At 41.9% G+C, this 20,280-nt stretch overlaps 8 non-coding genes across 8 annotated transcripts; 7 read left to right on the top strand and 1 right to left on the bottom strand.

The window, feature by feature from the left end:
- Nucleotides 1–798: 798 nt before the first annotated feature.
- Trnah-gug (transfer RNA histidin (anticodon GUG)) lies at nt 799–870 on the top strand. The gene has a single exon. It is a non-coding gene; the product is annotated as a tRNA-His (tRNA).
- An 882-nt stretch (nt 871–1,752) lies between these two features.
- Nucleotides 1,753–1,824, bottom strand: Trnah-gug (transfer RNA histidin (anticodon GUG)). The gene has a single exon. It is a non-coding gene; the product is annotated as a tRNA-His (tRNA).
- Nucleotides 1,825–4,119: 2,295 nt separating this feature from the next.
- Trnah-gug (transfer RNA histidin (anticodon GUG)) lies at nt 4,120–4,191 on the top strand. The gene has a single exon. It is a non-coding gene; the product is annotated as a tRNA-His (tRNA).
- A 644-nt stretch (nt 4,192–4,835) lies between these two features.
- On the top strand, nt 4,836–4,907 carry Trnah-gug (transfer RNA histidin (anticodon GUG)). Its single transcript has one exon. It is a non-coding gene; the product is annotated as a tRNA-His (tRNA).
- Nucleotides 4,908–5,442: 535 nt separating this feature from the next.
- On the top strand, nt 5,443–5,514 carry Trnah-gug (transfer RNA histidin (anticodon GUG)). The gene has a single exon. It is a non-coding gene; the product is annotated as a tRNA-His (tRNA).
- Nucleotides 5,515–6,047: 533 nt separating this feature from the next.
- Nucleotides 6,048–6,119, top strand: Trnah-gug (transfer RNA histidin (anticodon GUG)). The gene has a single exon. It is a non-coding gene; the product is annotated as a tRNA-His (tRNA).
- Nucleotides 6,120–6,865: 746 nt separating this feature from the next.
- Trnah-gug (transfer RNA histidin (anticodon GUG)) lies at nt 6,866–6,937 on the top strand. Its single transcript has one exon. It is a non-coding gene; the product is annotated as a tRNA-His (tRNA).
- Nucleotides 6,938–7,021: 84 nt separating this feature from the next.
- Trnah-gug (transfer RNA histidin (anticodon GUG)) lies at nt 7,022–7,093 on the top strand. Its single transcript has one exon. It is a non-coding gene; the product is annotated as a tRNA-His (tRNA).
- Nucleotides 7,094–20,280: the final 13,187 nt, after the last annotated feature.

Consider the following 20,280-nt stretch of genomic DNA (forward strand, 5'->3'; position numbering starts at 1 on the left):
CAAGGCCTACTACAATTTCGTCCGAAGAAGTCATGCAATATCAGTCGCCGAAAGTACCAGTTGTAAAGAAGTCCGAGCTACATGTACCTGAAGTGCTACGCCTCCTTAAAATCGCAATCTTCAGTCTGTTGAAGTTATCTGAATCGATATTTTTGCACAAAGAGTATTCGGGTATACGTCAAAAAAGTCCCTTGACAGCGTATTTTAGCAGCACGTTGTCCTAATCCGAATCAAAGCTTCCACGCGTCAAAACGACCAGGCGGTAATCTCCGTGGTATCGTCCAGCTGTCGCGACCCCGGACTCAATCACGGCTTTCCTCTAAGATGCAGTCAAGTCTCAGCTTTAGTAGGCGGGGTGTCTCCCTGTCTTCCCGCGCTGTAGCTTCTCTCGTCTCGATCCAATGATCCTATTGTTCGCCGGACTATTAACTGGTTCCGCTGACACGTTTAGCAGCGGTCGGTCAACTTCTTCTCGGGGTTCCTGCGGCCGGTTGTAATGATGTACCATATGTCCAAAACTCTCTCCGTGTCACTTTCTCAGCGAGCTGCAGCCTGGAAAGTGACAAACGTGAAAGTGAAATAGTCAGCGACATGAACAACTTTTGACAGTAACAATAACTATAGACGCCGACAAAAACGTTCAGATTCAATAAAACCTAACATCTCAGAATGTCAGCATGTCAGAACTCGTTTCGATACATGTATCAGGAAACCAGAAAATATCCAAATGTTTACTATAGTCTTACTGTAGTCATGCATGACTATAAAATGAGTGGAGATATTCTATACACCTGATTAGCCGTGATCGTATAGTGGTTAGTACATTGCGTTGTGGCCGCAATAACCCAGGTTCGAATCCTGGTCACGGCAGGAATATTTTTCTTCAATTAATGCAATTTCCTTCCACTTCTTCGAACTGGTGAATTCTTTTTATATAGTTAGAAGTTTTCTGCATGTTTCAAGATGAATACATTAACTTCTGTTCTATACTACACCTTCAATCCCGATAGTACTCACCTGTAAATACTTTCAAATCGCGTGCTGCCTCCGACAAAAAAGATCCACTGTGAAATATAACGTGTAGAAGTTGAAAAACTGCCGTTACAATTCGCAAATAACTACAAAACGTGCTTTGACGACGTCTTCTTCACGGGGGCCTGGGCTCACAATCACTCCACTGACAGGGGACAAAGTTTAAATGGCAGTTTCTCCCATTATACCCTCCTCCTAATTTACATACCAATACCCCCCAGTACAATCACTTTACGATTAAATTGCTTTTACTTGACTAATCTAATTGGTGCATTAATTAAAACGAGCCACTGACGTTGAACCTCGTAATAGGCAGTTCGGTGGCAACGAGCAGAATGGCACTGCAAGCGGGGACTGAGAATCGACGTAACGGGTAATTAGACTCGGAATGAGCAAATGAGCCATTTACTGAAACGTTTGAAAACATTTTGTGCGTAAATTGGTAATAATTGCAGTCAATAGTATTATTATATATTTGGAGATTGTTGTTCGATACTTAAGCCTGTTTGAACGTGTCTTCATCTGATTTTTTTGTTCTATGGTGTAACAACTATAAAATGGTTTGGCCAGAGTGTTTCAATAAAATCGTTTACATTTTTATTGAAAGACTCTGCTTCTGCGAAAGGGAGAATTCGATATTAGGAAAAAATAACTATATAAAAATATTTCACCAGTTCGAAGAAGTGAAAGGAAATTGCATTAATTGAAGAAAAATATTCCTGCCGTGACCAGGATTCGAACCTGGGTTATTGCGGCCACAACGCAATGTACTAACCACTATACGATCACGGCTAATCAGGTTCATAGAATATACCTACTCCTTTTATAGTCATACAACGCATATAGCTCCCATGAATTTTAATCGCATTGTAAAGTGTCAACTTATGACACTTATTCGACAGCCGATGACTACACAGGTGTTTCAAATTCAAATTACTGATATTTTTCTGTTTATATGACTGTACATGAATATATGCATTATAACGTATTACACGTATATGTATGTTGGTATCGAAAAAAAATCAAAATACCTTAAAACCCGCCCGGTCAACTTCACAAAAGTATGTTCAGCCAGCATACCTTTTTACAATAATCGGAATGCTGGTCTATTACTTCGAATTTATAAATAAAATAATGACAATTAATTTAACCACCAAATAAAACATAATTTTGATCAAACACAAATACCAGTCGTGAAGGTTTCATAAAAATAAGTGACCACGGAATGTCTCGACCGATTAATGTAGTAAACGTTTTAGGATATGGAATTCAATTTTTTTTCATTTTCATTATTTGTGTCGGTAATCAGAAATATTCGAGCCTGGATTAACTTAAATGCAAGTTGGGATTGACGGCAAGTCAAGAATGTAAATCAAAATTTCCGGCCGGTGTAACGCTTCTGGCTGTTCCCGATATTTGTGTTCTCAGGCAATAAAAAGCTAAACAAGACCCGATATGTCTCTATTTCCAGGCTGGATACTTCTCCGATGACGCAACAACTCCGTGGCAATGCCCAAGTCCAATGGCTAATCTTTCATGGCGACCAAAAATGCCACGTTTGATGCTAAATGGGTTAGAAGGCAGATTCACCGCTTCCACACAATCAATCAATCCCATTCAACGAACAGGTGGGCCTCTTAATTTCAGCAATTTTACGACGGAGCGATTTGAAGTTTACTTTAATTAAAATCCAATCACTCCGCAAGACTTCAATAGGGCTATTTGTCAATACGCGTGTGTGGTAATTTCACGATGCACCGTTGACAAATTTCTGCCCCGTTCCCCTATTCTATGAGGCAATAAAGTGTTACCCAATCATTACAGCCTGCCCTTGTCTCCGCGGCTACCGACAACCCCGAGGTCAGCGACCGCGTGATTCGACCGAGGTCTTCATTATCGGCGCTCCACACATCGCCCGTACGTACAGTTGCCGCCCCGAATGAAAACAAGGCAATTATCACTATCCCATCGAAGGAATGTCAACACGTCACTTGAATAAAGCGCCGACAACAATAGCATAAATCGCTAATTCTTTCATTTTCTTTTTCAAAAGCTTCCGTCTTTTGAAAAGTGTGAAAGGGAATCGGCCGACGTGTTTAGAAAATTGGTAGAAAATTGCGCTATCTTTCACAGCAAATGAAAAATAAACTGTTTTGTTTTCTTCACAATGGAGGACAATTTTCCGATGTTGAAAATGTGTTCGGTGTTTTTTGTTGTTGGGTCGTGGCTTTAGTTAAATCTGTTTAAAATCATTGTTGTGTGTATGTCGAAGTTAAAGAAATCGACCATCAGGGCGAGAAGAGCTTGTCCTTCTCAACCCATCCGCAAACTCTGTGTAACCAGAGTTTCAAATACATTTAATTGAAAGACTCTGGTGTAACCATGAACATGAATTCTATGACCGGTCTAATACATTAATTACCCAACAACAAGTCATCAGCGATTGCTAAGTACTATTATTTGTTTTGACTTAATTTGTTTGTAAAACATTATGATCTAAAAAATTATAGAATCGTCCACACCCTGAAAAGAAAACTAGTCCCCGACGTCATTCTCCGAACATTTGAGCAGGTTTTGCCACCCTTACGAAGAGTTACGAACGTCAAAGCACGAAGTTTGAAAACGTACTTCAACAACATCAGAATCTTCCAATTTCCCTGATTCATCCTACAATTAGTTATTGAAGATTATTTACGAACGTCGCGAAAATGAATGAATCACATGTAGTACATTTCTTGATGACACCACAAACCGTCGTCCTTCAACATCGTCGGGTTGCGAAACGGCTCCTGTTAATGCCATCAGTTATGGAGTCCGTCTTGAATCGTAACACCAATTGACCAATATGGTTGAGTATTCTACCGAGAAAACACATCTGGAAGTTCAGAAAGATGAAAATTATGCAGGCAGTTATCAATACGAATTTGATTCCATCGATGTCGCTGGATTTGTGAATCAAGGGGCGCGTGGGCAGCTCATCAAGGCACCACACTACATGTATTTCAAGGGCTTTTTACAAATTCATTGAGGGTCTTGGAAAGGTTGATATTGAATGACATTAGTCAACTCAGGGGAATATCCTGATTAGCCGTGATCGTATGGTGGTTAGTACATTGCGTTGTGGCCGCAATAACCCAGGTTCGAATCCTGGTCACGGCAGGAATATTTTTCTTCAATTAATGCAATTTCCTTTCACTTCTTCGAACTGGTGAATTCTTTTTATATAATTAGAAGTTTTCTACATGTTTCAAGATGAATACATTAACTTCTGTTCTTCTGTTCTTTTTGCAATTCTAATACATGACTACAGAATCCTAGTGTTTTCATCACCTTTTCGTGTGTCATGCAAGGTTCTTCAACGTCAATAGGCTTGGCGATAAGCCCAGCTTGGCGACGCTTTTTTAGTTTTTCAGTTTGTTGACAAAATATGACTGATATTTTGGGGTCATAAACGTCCTTCGTCAGACACTTGGTCTAATGTCAATACTCAATACATACAGGCTCCTATTAATGCCATCAGTTATGGACTCCGTCTTGAATCGTAACACCAATTGACCAATATGGTTGAGTATTCTACCGAGAAAACACCTCTGGAAGTTCAGAAAGATGAACATTATGCAGGCAGTTATCAATACGAATTTGATTCCATCGATGTCGCTGGATTGGTGAATCAAGGGGCAAGTGGGCAACTCATCAAGGCACCACACTATTTCAAGGGCTTTTTACAAATTCATTGAGGCTCGTGGAAAGGTTGACTTTGAAAGACATAAGTCAACTCGGGGGACTCCCACATCTCCTGATTAGCCGTGATCGTATAGTGGTTAGTACATTGCGTTGTGGCCGCAATAACCCAGGTTCGAATCCTGGTCACGGCACATTTCTTTTTGCAATTGTAATACATGACTTTAGAACCCTGGTGTTTTCATCACCTTTTCGTGTGTCATGCAAAATTCTTCAACGTCAATAGGCTTGGGGATAAGCCTTGCTTGGCTATGCTTTTTTAGTGTGACCAGTTTGTTGACAAAATATGACCCGATATTTTGGGGTTATAAACGTGCTTCGTCAGACACTTGGTCTAATGTCAATACTTAATACATACAGGCTCCTATTAATGCCATCAGTTATGGACTCCGTCTTGAATCGTAACACCAATTGACCAATATGGTTGAGTATTCTACCGAGAAAACACCTCTGGAAGTTCAGAAAGATGAAAATTATGCAGGCAAATATCGATACGAATTTGATTCCATCGATGTCGCTGGATTTGTTAATCTAGGGACGAGTGGGCAACTCATCAAGGCACCACACTACATGTATTTCAAGGGCTTTTTACAAATTCATTGAGGCTCGTGGAAAGGTTGATTTTGAATGACATTAGTCAACCCCGGGGGACTCCACATCTCCTGATTAGCCGTGATCGTATAGTGGTTAGTACATTGCGTTGTGGCCGCAATAACCCAGGTTCGAATCCTGGTCACGGCACATTTCTTTTTTGCAATTGTAATACATGACTTTAGAACCCCAGTGTTATCATCACCTTTTCGTGTGTCATGCAAGGTTCTTCAACGCCAATAGGCTTGGGGATAAGCCTTGCTTGGCTATGCTTTTTTAGTGTGACCAGTTTGTTGACAAAATATGACCCGATATTTTGGGGTTATAAACGTGCTTCGTCAGACACTTGGTCTAACGTCAATACTCAATACATACAGGCTCCTATTAATGCCATCAGTTATGGACTCCGTCTTGAATCGTAACACCAATTGACCAATATGGTTGAGTATTCTACCGAGAAAACACCTCTGGAAGTTCAGAAAGATGGAAATGCAGGCAGTTATCGATACGAATTTGATTCCATCGATGTCGCTGGATTTGTTAATCTAGGGACGAGTGGGCAACTCATCAAAGCACCACACTACATGTATTTCAAGGGCTTTTTACAAATTCATTGAGGCTCTTGGAAAGGTTGATTTTGAATGACATTAGTCAACCCCGGGGGACTCCACATCTCCTGATTAGCCGTGATCGTATAGTGGTTAGTACATTGCGTTGTGGCCGCAATAACCCAGGTTCGAATCCTGGTCACGGCACATTTCTTTTTGCAATTGTAATACATGACTTTAGAACCCTGGTGTTTTCATCACCTTTTCGTGTGTCATGCAAAATTCTTCAACGTCAATAGGCTTGGGGATAAGCCTTGCTTGGCGATGCTTTTTTAGTTTGATCAGTTTGTTGACAAAATATGACCCGATATTTTGGGGTTGTAAACGTGCTTCGTCAGACACTTGGTCTAATGTCAGGACTGAATACATACAGGCGTCGATTCTGCAACTGTCGAACTGACGAACAGTTACGAACGTCAAAGCACGAAGTTTGAAAACGTACTACATCAGAATCTTTCAATTTCCCTGATTCATCGTACAATTAGTTATTGAAGATTATTTACGAACGTCGCGAAAATGAATGAATTACATGTAGTACATTTCTTGATGACACCACAAACCGTCGTCCTTCAAGCATCGTCGGGTTGCGAAACGGCTCCTATTAATGCCATCATGGACTCCGTCTAGAATCGTTACACAAATTGACCAATGTGGCTGAGTATTCTACCGAGAAAACACCTCTGTAAGTTCAGAAAGACGAAAATCATGCAGGCAGTTATCAATACGAATTTGATTCCATCGATGTCGCTGGATTGGTGAATCAAGAGGCAAGTGGGCAACTCATCAAGGCGCCACACTATTTCAAGGGCTTTTTACAAATTCATTGAGGCTCGTGGAAAGGTTGACTTTGAAAGACATAAGTCAACTCGGGGGACTCCCACATCTCCTGATTAGCCGTGATCGTATAGTGGTTAGTACATTGCGTTGTGGCCGCAATAACCCAGGTTCGAATCCTGGTCACGGCACATTTTTTTGGCAATTTTAATACATGGAAAGGTTGACTTTGAAAGACATCAGTCAACTCGGGGGACTTTCACATCTCCTGATTAGCCGTGATCGTATAGTGGTTAGTACATTGCGTTGTGGCCGCAATAACCCAGGTTCGAATCCTGGTCACGGCACATTTCTTTTTGCAATTGTAATACATGACTTTAGAACCCTGGTGTTTTTATCACCTTTTCGTGTGTCATGCAAGGTTCTTCGACGTGTGGAAAAGCCTTGCTTGGCGATGCTTTTTTAGTGTGACCAGTTTGTTGACAAAATATGACCCGATTATTTTGGGGTTATAAACGTGCTTCGTCAGACACTTGGTCGTATGTCAGGACTGAATACATACAGGCGACGATTCTGCAAGCCAGAAAATCTCGTCGTATAAACGTCTATTGGAAATGTTAGGATCTCAGGATGGTTGGCAATGATGGCGACAAATAGGTTGATACTTATCAGAAAAAAATGGCTGTAGTTCGCGGCATTGTGCCCTCCATCTCCATCATTGATCTAGAAAGAGGCTGCCACAAGTTTGATTTCTCTATTGCCCTAATCACATCACCAACACCGTGAAATCAACGTTACACCCAATTATCCGATTTACCGTTCCTAACTAGCACGTGTCTGCCTAATTAGGGTATAAACATCCCGTGGACGTTGTCAGACCGCGGACAGGCACCACTTAATGTGCGTTTGATATCGCTCCAATTGAAAGTGATTTTATGGCAATCTTTTCATCAAGAAAGCTAGCGTCCCCAAGAGTGTCAATTATCTAAGACAGGACCGTATTAGCCGGGATATTATCCACATTATTTTCCCTCTATCCTTCCTCTCTTTTCACCTATGTCTCGCGATATCTCATTATACCGTAACGCGCGCGCTACTCTGCGTCAAAATGTTACATTCTGAGGAAATAGCGCTCCAATTTGGTATAATTAACGAACAAAACGCCTGACAACCCGCTCTTCCTTGCAGAAAATTATAGTAATATCTCTTAATCGACTGCCTTCCTGAGTTCTCGGTCCGTTCCGGCTGGTAATTGCCCGTTCCGACAGGATCTATTAATTCGCTATCACGATCAGCGTCAGTCTATAAGCTAGCGCCTCATTCAGAGGGGGCCACCTCAAAATTAGGGAGGTGCGAAGCATGATTTTCCGTCATTGTTTCTCTAAGGTATTGACAATCATGGCCTCTTTAGAACCATATGCACGTACTATAATTCGATAGAATGCATTAGGATCGGACACGTTTTCCAGGGGGACATTTTCTACCTCTACACGGGCTCCAAACAAGCTTTGTACATCTGTGTCATTAAAAGTTTTCTGACTGAAAAATGACCCGGTGTAAAAGTAAAAAGTGTCCCGCCTAGAAAAAGTGTCCGGGCCTATTGTATTCTGACAGATTATGGCATATGGTTCTATGGAGGCAATGACCGTCAATAGCTCAGCGCATAATAGAATCCTTTGTTCCCGGACATTTTATCCTAGGACATTTTAAACTTCTACACCGGCACTAAAAGAGGACTCTTCAAAGTACACATCATCATCATCATCATCATCATCACAATCATCGTCATTATCATCATCACCATCATCATAATCATCATCATTATCAAGGCGTCTTGGGCCAGAACTGAGGCTTTCATTTTGGTCTAATGAAACTGTACAGTGCTCCGGCTCAGAAGTACCCATCTCAATTATGGGCACAATCTCAAAAAAAGAAGATTATTACATTATGTTGGCTTCAGTCGGACTTGAGAAGGTCCCTGAGATACAATGCCGGTTGTGGAAACCGAGAGGCCGCTAATATACAATCAGGAAGGGCGGGGAATAACATTCACACTCCAAATCATCTATTCCTGAATAGAATCTGTCGTTTCCGATACATTATTAAAGGTTTGTTATTAGGGGAGGGATACTCACTGTGTCTCTCTGGGGAGCTTAGCTCAAACTAAGGATCCGCTGCGATTTGCGCCGACGATAATGGACCATCCAAAATGTGGAATCGGCAATCAGGGTCTATCAAAAATGCAAAATCGACAATTATGACCCAGCGATTGGCATCCGGAATAAAGGAATCTTTATTCCCGGGACTATAGGAGTCTGTTGGGAGTGATTGTTCAGGGAGTGATTGATACACACGATTACGTATCGGTTGATCGCACAATAGGCCGGTTTCGCGAACCTTGCGCATTAATTAGTGGCAGAACTATCCACGCCATGATAGCCGCTGCTCGCGCCATTTTAACTATGGTCGGCCATGTTGAAAGCTAAGCGCGCCAATTGAGATTAGATCAACACATTTCCTCCAAAATGGAGAAGTTGCCAAGTTAAATTCTGCGGCTTATTTTCACCTTTGAGAAGAATTATTACTTCCTTTCTAAATGGTATCTTTTTAGTCAGGTGCTAATTAGCTGCAGTTCGTTGTCTTGGTATTACGTATCGACATCCTGGCGACGCTGGTGTACGAAGTGAACTCGTCTGCCCGAGGCAGATGCCAGCCAGGAGAAGTACGTGGGGACGGGAGGGCACAGCCAGTAACATGGGAATGCGGTGCCGACCAGGACTCATCTCGTCCAGTTATCTTGATCGCCGTGTTGAAGAAAAAAAAGTGATGTCCTTTCCCAGCCACCGTAGATCGCTGAGGGACTATCGTGGTGTAATTGTCCTCATTATTATTCCTATCGAGATAACCATTCAGCCATGTTTGATTGATGTCACGAGGTAATTGAAACAAATGGTGGGGTACTGCTAAAAGATGGAAGCGGACTCAGCTGGTTGGTTGGTCCGAAGTTCATTAGCCGGGCGATTAGCGGAGCCTTGTGAGGAGGGGTCAGTCTCTTTGTTGGTGAATTATCTTGTTAAGGAACGGCTCCTGGAATTGCTTGCCCTTTTTTGATGAATTAACCCATCATGTGGAGGCCACTGCCGGCGAAATAAAGGAAGCCTGGGAACCTTCCTTTGCTTCGGGTAATCAAACAGACAACGCTTTTGGAGAAAGACAACAACTCAAAGACCATATGCATGGAAATGGGAAAAATCCAGGGAAAAGTTAGAGAACCTTTCTCAGGGATACGTATGACTGCCTGCCCTCCCTCACCTCGTTAGAAGAAAATGATGCACCCATGACAGCTTTGATAATGAATCGTTTATTATGAAACGGCTGAACAAGCTAAGTCCCATCATTATCTTAGTCTCCAGAGGTCATTCCATTTTGACCAAGGTCATGCGGCGATTGTGGATCTATGTAAATCAGGCAGTGACCTTCAGTTGATGCAAAACAGTGACTTCAAGTTATCAGATTAGAAATTAATTGAAAGAATGAAATTATGTGGAACAAAGGTGAACCTCACCTTGATGTAAAGATGAGGAATACAGGAGCCTATTACAAGATGGACACAGTTACAATGTTAAACTATACCGGCTCGAAATAAATCGTTGGTCGTAATTCAGCTCCTTTTTATTGCATGTTTACGCCGGGACTAATTTGCTAAAGGTGTTAGTATTGTGACATTAACTGACTGAATCATTACAGTTTTTGATAAGGCCAGCTCCCGTATCACCAAACCGTCTCCCCTTGCAATAAAAAGGAAGATATGATACCGGCCCGTGTACGTTAATGTACCATGACCTGCCTCTTCCATGTGAGCAATTAAATGGTGCAAGGTAAGCCCAATTTATTGCCTTTATCTCTAGCTAAGATTTGAAGGTTTTCCAGCTGGGGAAAGCAATGAATTGGTGGCTAGGGCTAAATACTGTGTTTCATTATGGCAGCTAGAATTTGGAGCTTGCTTCATATTGAATTCTGACAGTATGCAATTTGTGTAGTTTATTGAATGATGACGTCTTAATTGCATAGCAAATCTGGAAGAAGTGACTAAATGCCGCTGTAACACGTGGTCCCGCTTAAGCACGCAATTAGGAGACGCAAAACTGATTGAAGACATTTTCTTGGTACATGTACTTCCTCAATGGTTTTGTATTCGTTTGAACTAAGATAACCGCCGGACTGGAATGGTCCAGCCTCAACTTGCCTTGCTTATGTACCACTATGTACAAGCGTCCAGGACTATTCCACCCAAGGAGGAGAGTCCATAGGTCATCTTCGTTGTTATGCAGGGTATGTCAAGAGCACGTTTTCCCTTCGCTCTTTGAAGGTAACTGGCAGGTTTCGCAATCCGTTCGAACGACGAAATACAATGTCTAATTCTATACCTCGTAAACCCGATTCTCATCCAGAAAGCGATGCTACATCCGTTGAGAAAATGTGAGAGTTTTGGTTGGTTCATCGAGGTCAACGTTGTTGATCTTGCCTACAGTTCGTACTAAAGAGAAAACATTAATCACCCAAACCATAGCTATTTAAACCGTCTGTCATCACCTCCAATTTACACCATTTGCGAACAGGTGAAACAATTTATACCAAAAACAAACCTTTCCTCTTAATTGCTTACGTTTTTTAACTGCGCTTGCGCAGGTCAAAGATTACCGCGTGACAGGTCATAAATTGGGTATTGCTGATGGAACGAATATGATAAACGAACGTCGGGCGAGGCCATGCCGTTATTTCGTTCTACAAATCATTTGCCGAAACTCACGCCTAAAGTAGCCCACAGTAATGTTATTTTTTCGAATGTGATTTCTGTCTAGAAATTATGTTTCAGCTACCGGAATAGTAATCTTGGCTCAGCCCCTTTTTGGGGGGAAAATTTCCCGATGAGAGATGAATCTCGTTCAGTGCCACACTGGGTTGTTATGAGGATGTCCTTGGCCATAATCGACTGGAACAGGGAGTAGAAGGCAGCCCTTAAGACCATTAAAAAAAGATCTTTAGAAAGATCGAACGAAGTACCACAGCCGAGACAGGACCTTCGTACGACGCTGTTCCGGCGGACAGACTGTGAAACCTGTCTGTCATTAGATATTACCCGCGCCGGGCAAGTAACGTCTAGTTTACTTTGCTGGATGTTTTCATAAGTTCCCTTGACAATCACACAACATATTTTGACAAACCATTTCAAGTAATTAGCAAGGCATTAGGGAGATTGTTTCGCACACGACAACCAGCCTGTGATGAAAACTGAATTTATTTGTCAGATCCTCATGGGACAGAGCCTGCTGAGTGCGTTATTCCAAGGTGCTCAAAAAGCTTAGTGACTTAGAGGATTGGGGCAGGCTGTATTACTATGGTTGTATGCTGGTCTATACCTTTTGTCGCTAATTGATTTCAATCTCGACGGCACTGCATCAGGAGATGAACATCGACTACGTCCCGAGCCAGCCTGTTTCGTCCCCAAGTACGTGAGGGATGCCGCGGCATCGAGGCCATCACAAGGCCGCCATAACCAATCGATGGAGACCCGACCGACCAACTGAAAATATGCGATATTTTAGCCCGTATCCAGCTATGTAGGTCACCGAAATCCTTAATAGAAAGTAGGAGCTTCTTGCTCTCAGTTCGACAGCGGCAGATTCTGTCACATTGTTCATTGTTATAAGACGTTTGAGTTAATAGATTTAGAGTTAACTAATTTAGATAAGAGAAAAGGGAACTAATTTCTTTAGAAATTTGCGTACGTAAATGGGCAATAAACTGTTTGAGAGCGAAACTGCACCACATGTTAATAAACTCTTACGGCCACTAACGGCCACCCCCTCAAAAGATTTAATCAACCCTTAAGTATCACCCCCGCCAAGTATTTAACCACGTGGCCCATGCTCCCTCGATCAGCGCCCTTAAGGGTCCGCGCGAGCCAATTTATACCCTGGCTTTATCAAGTAAATGATGTTCGCACCATAATGCTGGCCAAGGGCCATAAATACATCATATTTCAAAGCAGTTAGGATTTTCTCAAATACCTTATCATCTGGTCGCTTATCAAGAAGAAATTAAAATACACATAGCTTAACAATAAATCCTGCTGCTCAGTCTATCAGACATTTCATCATCAAATCAGAAATGCATTTATTTACTCCAATTAGTAACTCGTAATGATGTGTTTATACTGGAAGCCATTGTGTCCAAACTTTCAATGGTAATTTAGAAATACATTCATTTTGCATTAATAGCACTTTGCGGATATTTGCCCAGTAATAAAGCACTTGTGGTGTCTAAGTGAATTAGAAACACATTATAAATGTCCTTTGTGTTAGCTTTAATTAATGCGTCAGTTTGCAGTTTTGCTGATCCTTGCCGTCCTGCAGAGTTAAAGGGTAAATTAAAGATGTACGCTGTTCGTATTTATGGGTGGGTAAAGAAAACAGAAATGCACAATGCCGTAGTGCGGTTTTCACGCATGCAAAATTTGCTAAAACTTTGACATTGAGCGGATGACTGAGAAATCGGGGGCCGTGATCACCCGCGTTCATGTCTACTCTAAATCATTCCCCATAATAGGGTACAGCGTGCTACACTCGCAAACTGTGAGCTATTGACCCACAAGGCTCCGACCTCATCAGCTTTCCAGTATTCTGACTCGTGTCACACAACACCGGGACTACGCGGTCTCGTGCGCCGTCACTAATCAAATTGGTTAACGTCCTCTTTAATTTCATACCATAACTGAAGTGTTTAATCAAAACCGCCATTTGTTAATATTTGCCTGGGAAATATCGCCACATCACCATCGATCAAAACATTAATGCAATTATGAAATTACAAAATCGTCCAATGACGCGGAAAATATTCGCGAGACTAAACATGGCGGCAAAGTGAGAAAAACACCGGGCTAATTTTCCCGACCCTGCTAAGCAGGCTGTATTAGACTGCGATGGTGATTTAGATTGCACGGTAGGTTGATCAGGGAGTCGGGAATTGATGTCAGAATGATAATTACAAGACATCTAGTTCATTCCTGTTCGCTGAACGCATCATTAAGCGAAATGTCTGCGATGGCCGCTAGGCGGCGTTGAATTCAACTCTGTATTCTTCAGCACGCAGTTTGATGTTATGTCTCGCCAATCCAGAAGTATTAAGGTAGCAGGAAGGGTTGGGCGTTTGTGGTTTCTGAGTCTGAGGGGGTTGGTGTCTGTTGACTGTGCTTTAAGAGAGACTAGGCATGCCGCCAGTCTCTCTTAAAGCACAGTCAACAGGCATTTGGTCTCAGTATTTGTGGACAAGTCCAATAATAAGTGACGGTGACCCGTTATAAATGTTTCGCCAGCTTCGTTTTTTTGCCGCTACGCGGCGCTTTGGGCCCTTGCGTCAAGCAATCGGGCGACTCATATTTAGAATCGAGTAGTCAGCATGAATTACGAAATTCGCACGGAACCTTCTAAGCTAAAAGTGCGCGTTCTCTATCAAAATTACTCATACTTCAGCAAAGAAACGGCTGCAGACTCGATTCACGGCAAAGATGGTAGTTGCATTGACTGGACCATCAAGACGATGTGGGACGAATAGTTGCCCCCCCCCCCCCACCCCTTGTATTTGTCAGAAATAAGAATATCACAGACGAATTTCTGGATTTTTGCAATAAATATCAAAACAGTCACAGGCAGACAGCGAAGTAGGCCTACATGTAAACGTTGCACGAAATGGCCGACGTCGAGGTTGTAAATGGCTAGGGTACAACACACGGTTACCGACTAAACGAAAATGTTGGAAAATGCAACAAAAAACAAAAAAAGGAAGATGCCATCTATTCGCATTAAAAGACACGATGTTTCAAAGGTGTGATCTGACAAAATTTGACATCATCTATTGACTTATACCGATGATCCTCCCCGCCCGTTCCTTACAGATAAGGCACAATCAGTGCAGAATGACACTACTTAAGATCGTGTAACAGAATCCCACGCGCTCCAAGGTGCGACTGTGACAAACTCGCGACAACACCATTATCCGCCCTCCCGTTCCTCACAAGATAAGCCAATCCGCTCCACCAAATGTGTCCAAAACTGACACTGTTATTAGCTATTAACATCTTAACCTCTTCCCTCTACCATAACGACCCATCCGCGTCATAATCCGACAATATTTCCCAATATGTAAACATCTGACTCTACTAATACGGGCCTCTGTTTTAGCGCGATATTGTCTTTTTACTGTCTTATTACTTCGCGACTTTCCTGACAAATCACCAATTTCGCATTGTCTGGTGTAAAAGAGGCTTTGTGTGATCATAATTTACCAATGAGCTAGAGTTTATCTTAATATTCTACTCTGAATAAATCATCCTTTTCGGCTCAGGACAGACAAGATTCTGGGCAAACATGGCGCATTCTGTCCCTCAAGATTGAGATACTGAAAGTAAACACACGGATGAACCGGAATCATTCGGGGTTCATCGAAACCATGCGGGATCACTCGTAGTGTCGTTGAGGAACCTTAACATTATCGCCATGTGAAACACACAATTTAGAGAGAAAAAAACGTAAATCCAGAGATGAGGACATCAGAATAAAGGGTCAAGAAAATACGCTTTGATGGCAAGTGTATAGTGGTGGCATCATTCCTACTGGCCCAGGCTAGAGGGAAATTCCCTTTAGCTCAGTCGGTAGAGTGATGGCCTTATAAGCTAGAGGTCCCGGGTTCAATCCCCGGTTGGACCTTGATGTTTTTTCTCTGTTACACAAGCAATACGGTGTGACTCGAGAATCAGCTTTTTGGCGAGCAACAAAAACAGCGCGGTAATTTGTTTCAAAGCATCCAACCAGATTAAACTCAAAGCAAGACGAACATAAAAGGATACCACAAAGTCGTCTTAAATGGCCACACAACCTCAGGCAATCAGCACTTTTAGAGAAAGTAAAATAATCAGATTCGAGTTTGAATGATTCAATAAATTATTTCAAAAGTTTAAAACCGGTTATTTTCGACCAACAACAATAGATAATGATTGGCCTCCCGTAAACGAGCTTATTGAAACATAATCTCGAAACCGCGATTTCCAGATTTAATTTTCAAATGAAGATTCGTTCAATTATGAAATTCAAGGTGCATAAACGAAATCGTCAGATGTGTCTGGATCCTCTTATAATCTATTTATTTGTCTTAACTTTGCGATGATTTAGCCAATCTGGTTTCAAGATTTTCAATCGTCGCTTTCGACGTGGGGTTCGAGAGTAATCAGTTTAAATGACACCCGGATTACTGCGCTGGAGGACTGTTTGCCCGAGGCAGCGCAGAACAAGCTGCACTGCCGGCCCAGTCTGCTGGCTCTCATGGCACTTTCTCCTAATGTTCTCCAACAGTCCCCTCCCCAAGGCGCTTAAAGATGAGCTACCGGGAGCAGAAAACAATTCCAGCTCCGGGCGACCAAAATGTCCCCCGGAGCGCTGAGACATTGACTTGCGCTTAACTCGTTTGACGCTCCGAGCTATTATGTATCACTGAAGGGGGCGCTTTCCAAGATGGCTGCCAGTCTCTCCGCTGACCATCAGCAACCAGATGGTCTCTAAGAATAATAGTTTGGTCTGCTGAGTCATTATTTCCAAGTCGCGAAAGATATCCAAGCGTATAATTATCAGCAGCGCAGCTTTAAGCAGATTCTACGATTTCTCTTTTTTAAGCCACACCTTCGGGATGTGACCTGTTACCACCTCAAGTTCTGCGAAAAATGCTGTTATTAATGGTGCCACTGGGAGATTAAAAACCCAGGTTCATTTTCAAGATTTTTCAATTTTCTTTACTTTGATGCCTTGCCCTCGGCAATACCAAATTTAGTTCTTTGGGATTTTCAAGGGCAGTCATAACCATCTTCAAGGTCGCGAGCCAACAATGTTCTGTTTGAACAATGCCGATGTGTTGTTTCTTCCGATTCAAGAAGCAAAGACAATGGTATCAGAATGACCCTGGTAGTCAATTTATTACTTTTGCAACCTTTAAACTTATGACATGTTTGACGGACCTTGTCATTTCTTGCTGCTGAGTATCTCCCAAATTCCTTTTCTCACGATCGACTCGGCAAAACAGATGCAATTGACCTTATCATGCCATTACACCTAAACCGGCAGATGTACATTCATGTACTAGCAAGTATAGATTAATCCATGCTTGGTACTCGTTACTACTTCCAAAAGCTGATGGTGTCCATAACGAGTTAGTGACATAAAAGCAATTAAAGTGATTGATTGGTTAATATAGATATAAATCAGATTTTACGATCTTCATTTCATTAAATCTTCGATAGACTCCGCACAATTCAACACTGTTACAATCACTTATATATATAGCAATAGAAATTTCGTTTAAAAGTATTTCAGGGGCGACCCCAAACACATTTACTAATATTCGAAGCGTGAGGAGGCATAATCCGGTAAGATCAATATCATCATTATTTATATATAAATCTAATAAAATCTTACTTCATTCTCTGCTAAATATCAGATAGATTGTAAACATTAGTTAAAATGCGTTGGTTCCACCTTTTGATGGATGAAACATAGGCAAATCGATGTACTGTGAATGTACGTGATCTGCAGCCCAAGTATGTATGAACAGGGCAATATGTTCGCGTACAAGAACAAATGTGATACACTGATCCAGTGTAATTTGTACACATATCGTTTTCTAGTTATGATGACATACCCGTTAACGTCGCACAATGACGATTCGCTTACAAGCGCTCGGACAATGCCCACCACGTAGCCGCCCCGGTCCGAGACACCTTTTCATTCGAGATTGATAGAAGAAGATGTATGGCCACTTTTCTTTTTCTTTTGTAATTGCGGGAAGATTTAGAAACTATTTGGCCGTCATTTTGCGCTGGCACGGCCTGGTCACGGTAGCTGGGCTCCTAATTCTCAAAGAGCAAATAAGATATCACAATTTAGGCACGCACAATCGCAACACAATCGGCGAAGCGTTTAGGGTCCTGGCCTGACACCTGGGTTTCTCAAGCACCGGCTTGAAAAAAAGAAAATTTATGATACCGTTAAATAGCGTTCTTGGACAAGATAATTCGCAGGTTTTGACAATAATCACGATTTTACCCAAATAGCTGTTGCAAAGTTTACCTTCGCCTCGGTTGTAAGGTTTAACAAATGACCAGTTGTCGGGCCGTGTAGTGGCAAAAAGTTACTTTCTTTGGCAATTTGGCGGTGAAGAGTGGAGCAGTGATGCAAAAATGTACCAATCTTTTCATTTTAGACTGGAGTTGTGTTTCGATTTGTATCCCTCGTGGGGCTATTCATACCAGAACTGTTCGGGGACCGAACGCAGAAAGCCTAGTTGCGTCCGTGGAATTTCCCTGTTTCGAATGTCAATATTGGAGTTGCATTCAAAACGTATTTTACAATGTGTAGGTTTATATTATATTCTTGTGAATTTCAGAAGATGTCTTATACTGATACTCTCATACCATAGAATTTCCTAGACATGTCTAAAACCTCAACGAATTCAACATCATGGCGATCTGAAGCTTGTGTGAAATAAAAATGTCGGTCTAATTCACACAAGGTTCATATCGCCATATAGCCTGGCTATAAGAAGCGAAGAAAATCTCCAGCCTTACGTAAGAACCACTGTGGTTTAACGGTTAGAATGCTGGACTTACGAGCTGGTGGTCACGGGTTCGACTCCCCGTGTATCCACAACATTTTCTTCTCTTCATTTTTCTGTACTTTTTTATTCATTTGTGAAAAACACCAAGTTGAACATCTTAAATTGTATAGTGCCCGGGGTAAGACTTAATCGCTTTTATACGACACTCTCATCGCATTTAATACAAACTTTCACACTCTACTAATCGCGTTCAAATTTTCCGTGTCGTTCAGAAGCGACTAAAACCTTTTGGAATAAAGCCCTGTCACGGTGCGTCGCTTCCTCCAGTAATAATCATATTAGTTTACGAGATGGAAATTTGCTCGTCCCATCACCCGCATTTCGTAAACGGATCGAGAGCAGACACCTTATTAAAGGCATCCCAAGCCTATTATTCGACGTATAGCCCCTGGCTCAAGATTCACTTGTCCCATCTTGGGGATCAGAGACAGAGCAGATACCAATAACAGGTTCGGCGGCGTACCAACCTCTGCTACGATACTAATTCAAGCTCATAGGCTTCTAACCAAAATCGCGAAGTTTTCAAATGAGTATTGCGCAGTTTACTTGTTGATTACCTGGTCAGTTGAACGTGGCGTTTCCGGGCGTGGTCGGGACGCCTGAGAAATGATGTTCTGCGTGAAGGGAAACTTCTCTTGACGGGCAATATGATTTCCGACAGAAATTTCACGTGGTCAAGGTTAAACTTTCCGAAAAGAACAGTGCGTTTTAATGGATAGGAATAGAAACTAGACAGTTTCCCTGTCCAGCATTGGCCGCCACAGGTGCCAAGTCGTGCTGTCATTTGCGTCAAAGTCCAAATTTCTATTGAGATTCTCATGATAAAGGAGATCGGTTAAACTAAGTCAACATGTCCATTCTTTATTTAATAAGTCTATTCACGGTCCGAGTCCCCCTCAGGCAGAGTCCTAACACTATTTCGCCTTTAATGGCCTGCAGGCCACCACTGGCATAATATTTGCAGATTAGACCAAACTCGGTTTATTTTGCCGCGCTGATATTGGCCTTTTTCTCATTTTCACACAAAGACTTCAAAATGACCGAAAGTTTGATAAGAAAACAAGGGGTGGTTTTCTCAAAATTGCTCCGGAATTTGTTACAATAATTTGTAACAGATCTTCGGATTTTCTTGTTTGGAATCGTGTCCATGATGTTGTCTCGCCCGGGGGTCGGGCTTGTGTGTTTGGCACTGTGAGACGGGCTAACAAAATACGCCATGTTTAATAAAACGCGCCGACACAACAAAGTTAGGCTCAGGGTCACAGGCGAAATTCTCCCTCTCCTTTTCCCAATAAAGAGTCAATTTGAGATATTGTGTTTTACTTCGATTTTCTTACACGAAGGAAATTGGATAATAGTTGATCAATTGCTTGTGAAGATTACTACCGATGTATTAACAAAGGAGAAAATGCACACTTAATTTGATCTATTAAACGAGGTATGCCCGATAAAACACCGATTGCTACTGGCCAATCATTGTTTAATAAAACTGCCACGTAAGTGCGTGGAGAAATCTAGCGAAAATTTGGCTTAACCAGAACAAAATTCTACTCATTATGAAATTACAATTTGAATATGAATTTACACAAATCTGACGACTGGAAATATGCCCGGTTAAAAGCCATCCTGTGGCAACATTCTGAGCAAAGCAAAAATTTGTACGTGCACGATAGGCCAAAGTTTGGCTGCACTTGGTGCCAACTAAATGGCCCAATAGGTACCCTTCATCTTACCCCGATAGGCCCGATCCCGCCTTTATAACATATACAGTTCACATGTAGATGCTACATTTAATAATCAAGTAAGAGTCAAATCA

This window comes from Lineus longissimus, chromosome 6 (assembly GCF_910592395.1).
Source record: "Lineus longissimus chromosome 6, tnLinLong1.2, whole genome shotgun sequence".
Lineage (NCBI taxonomy): Eukaryota > Metazoa > Nemertea > Pilidiophora > Heteronemertea > Lineidae > Lineus > Lineus longissimus.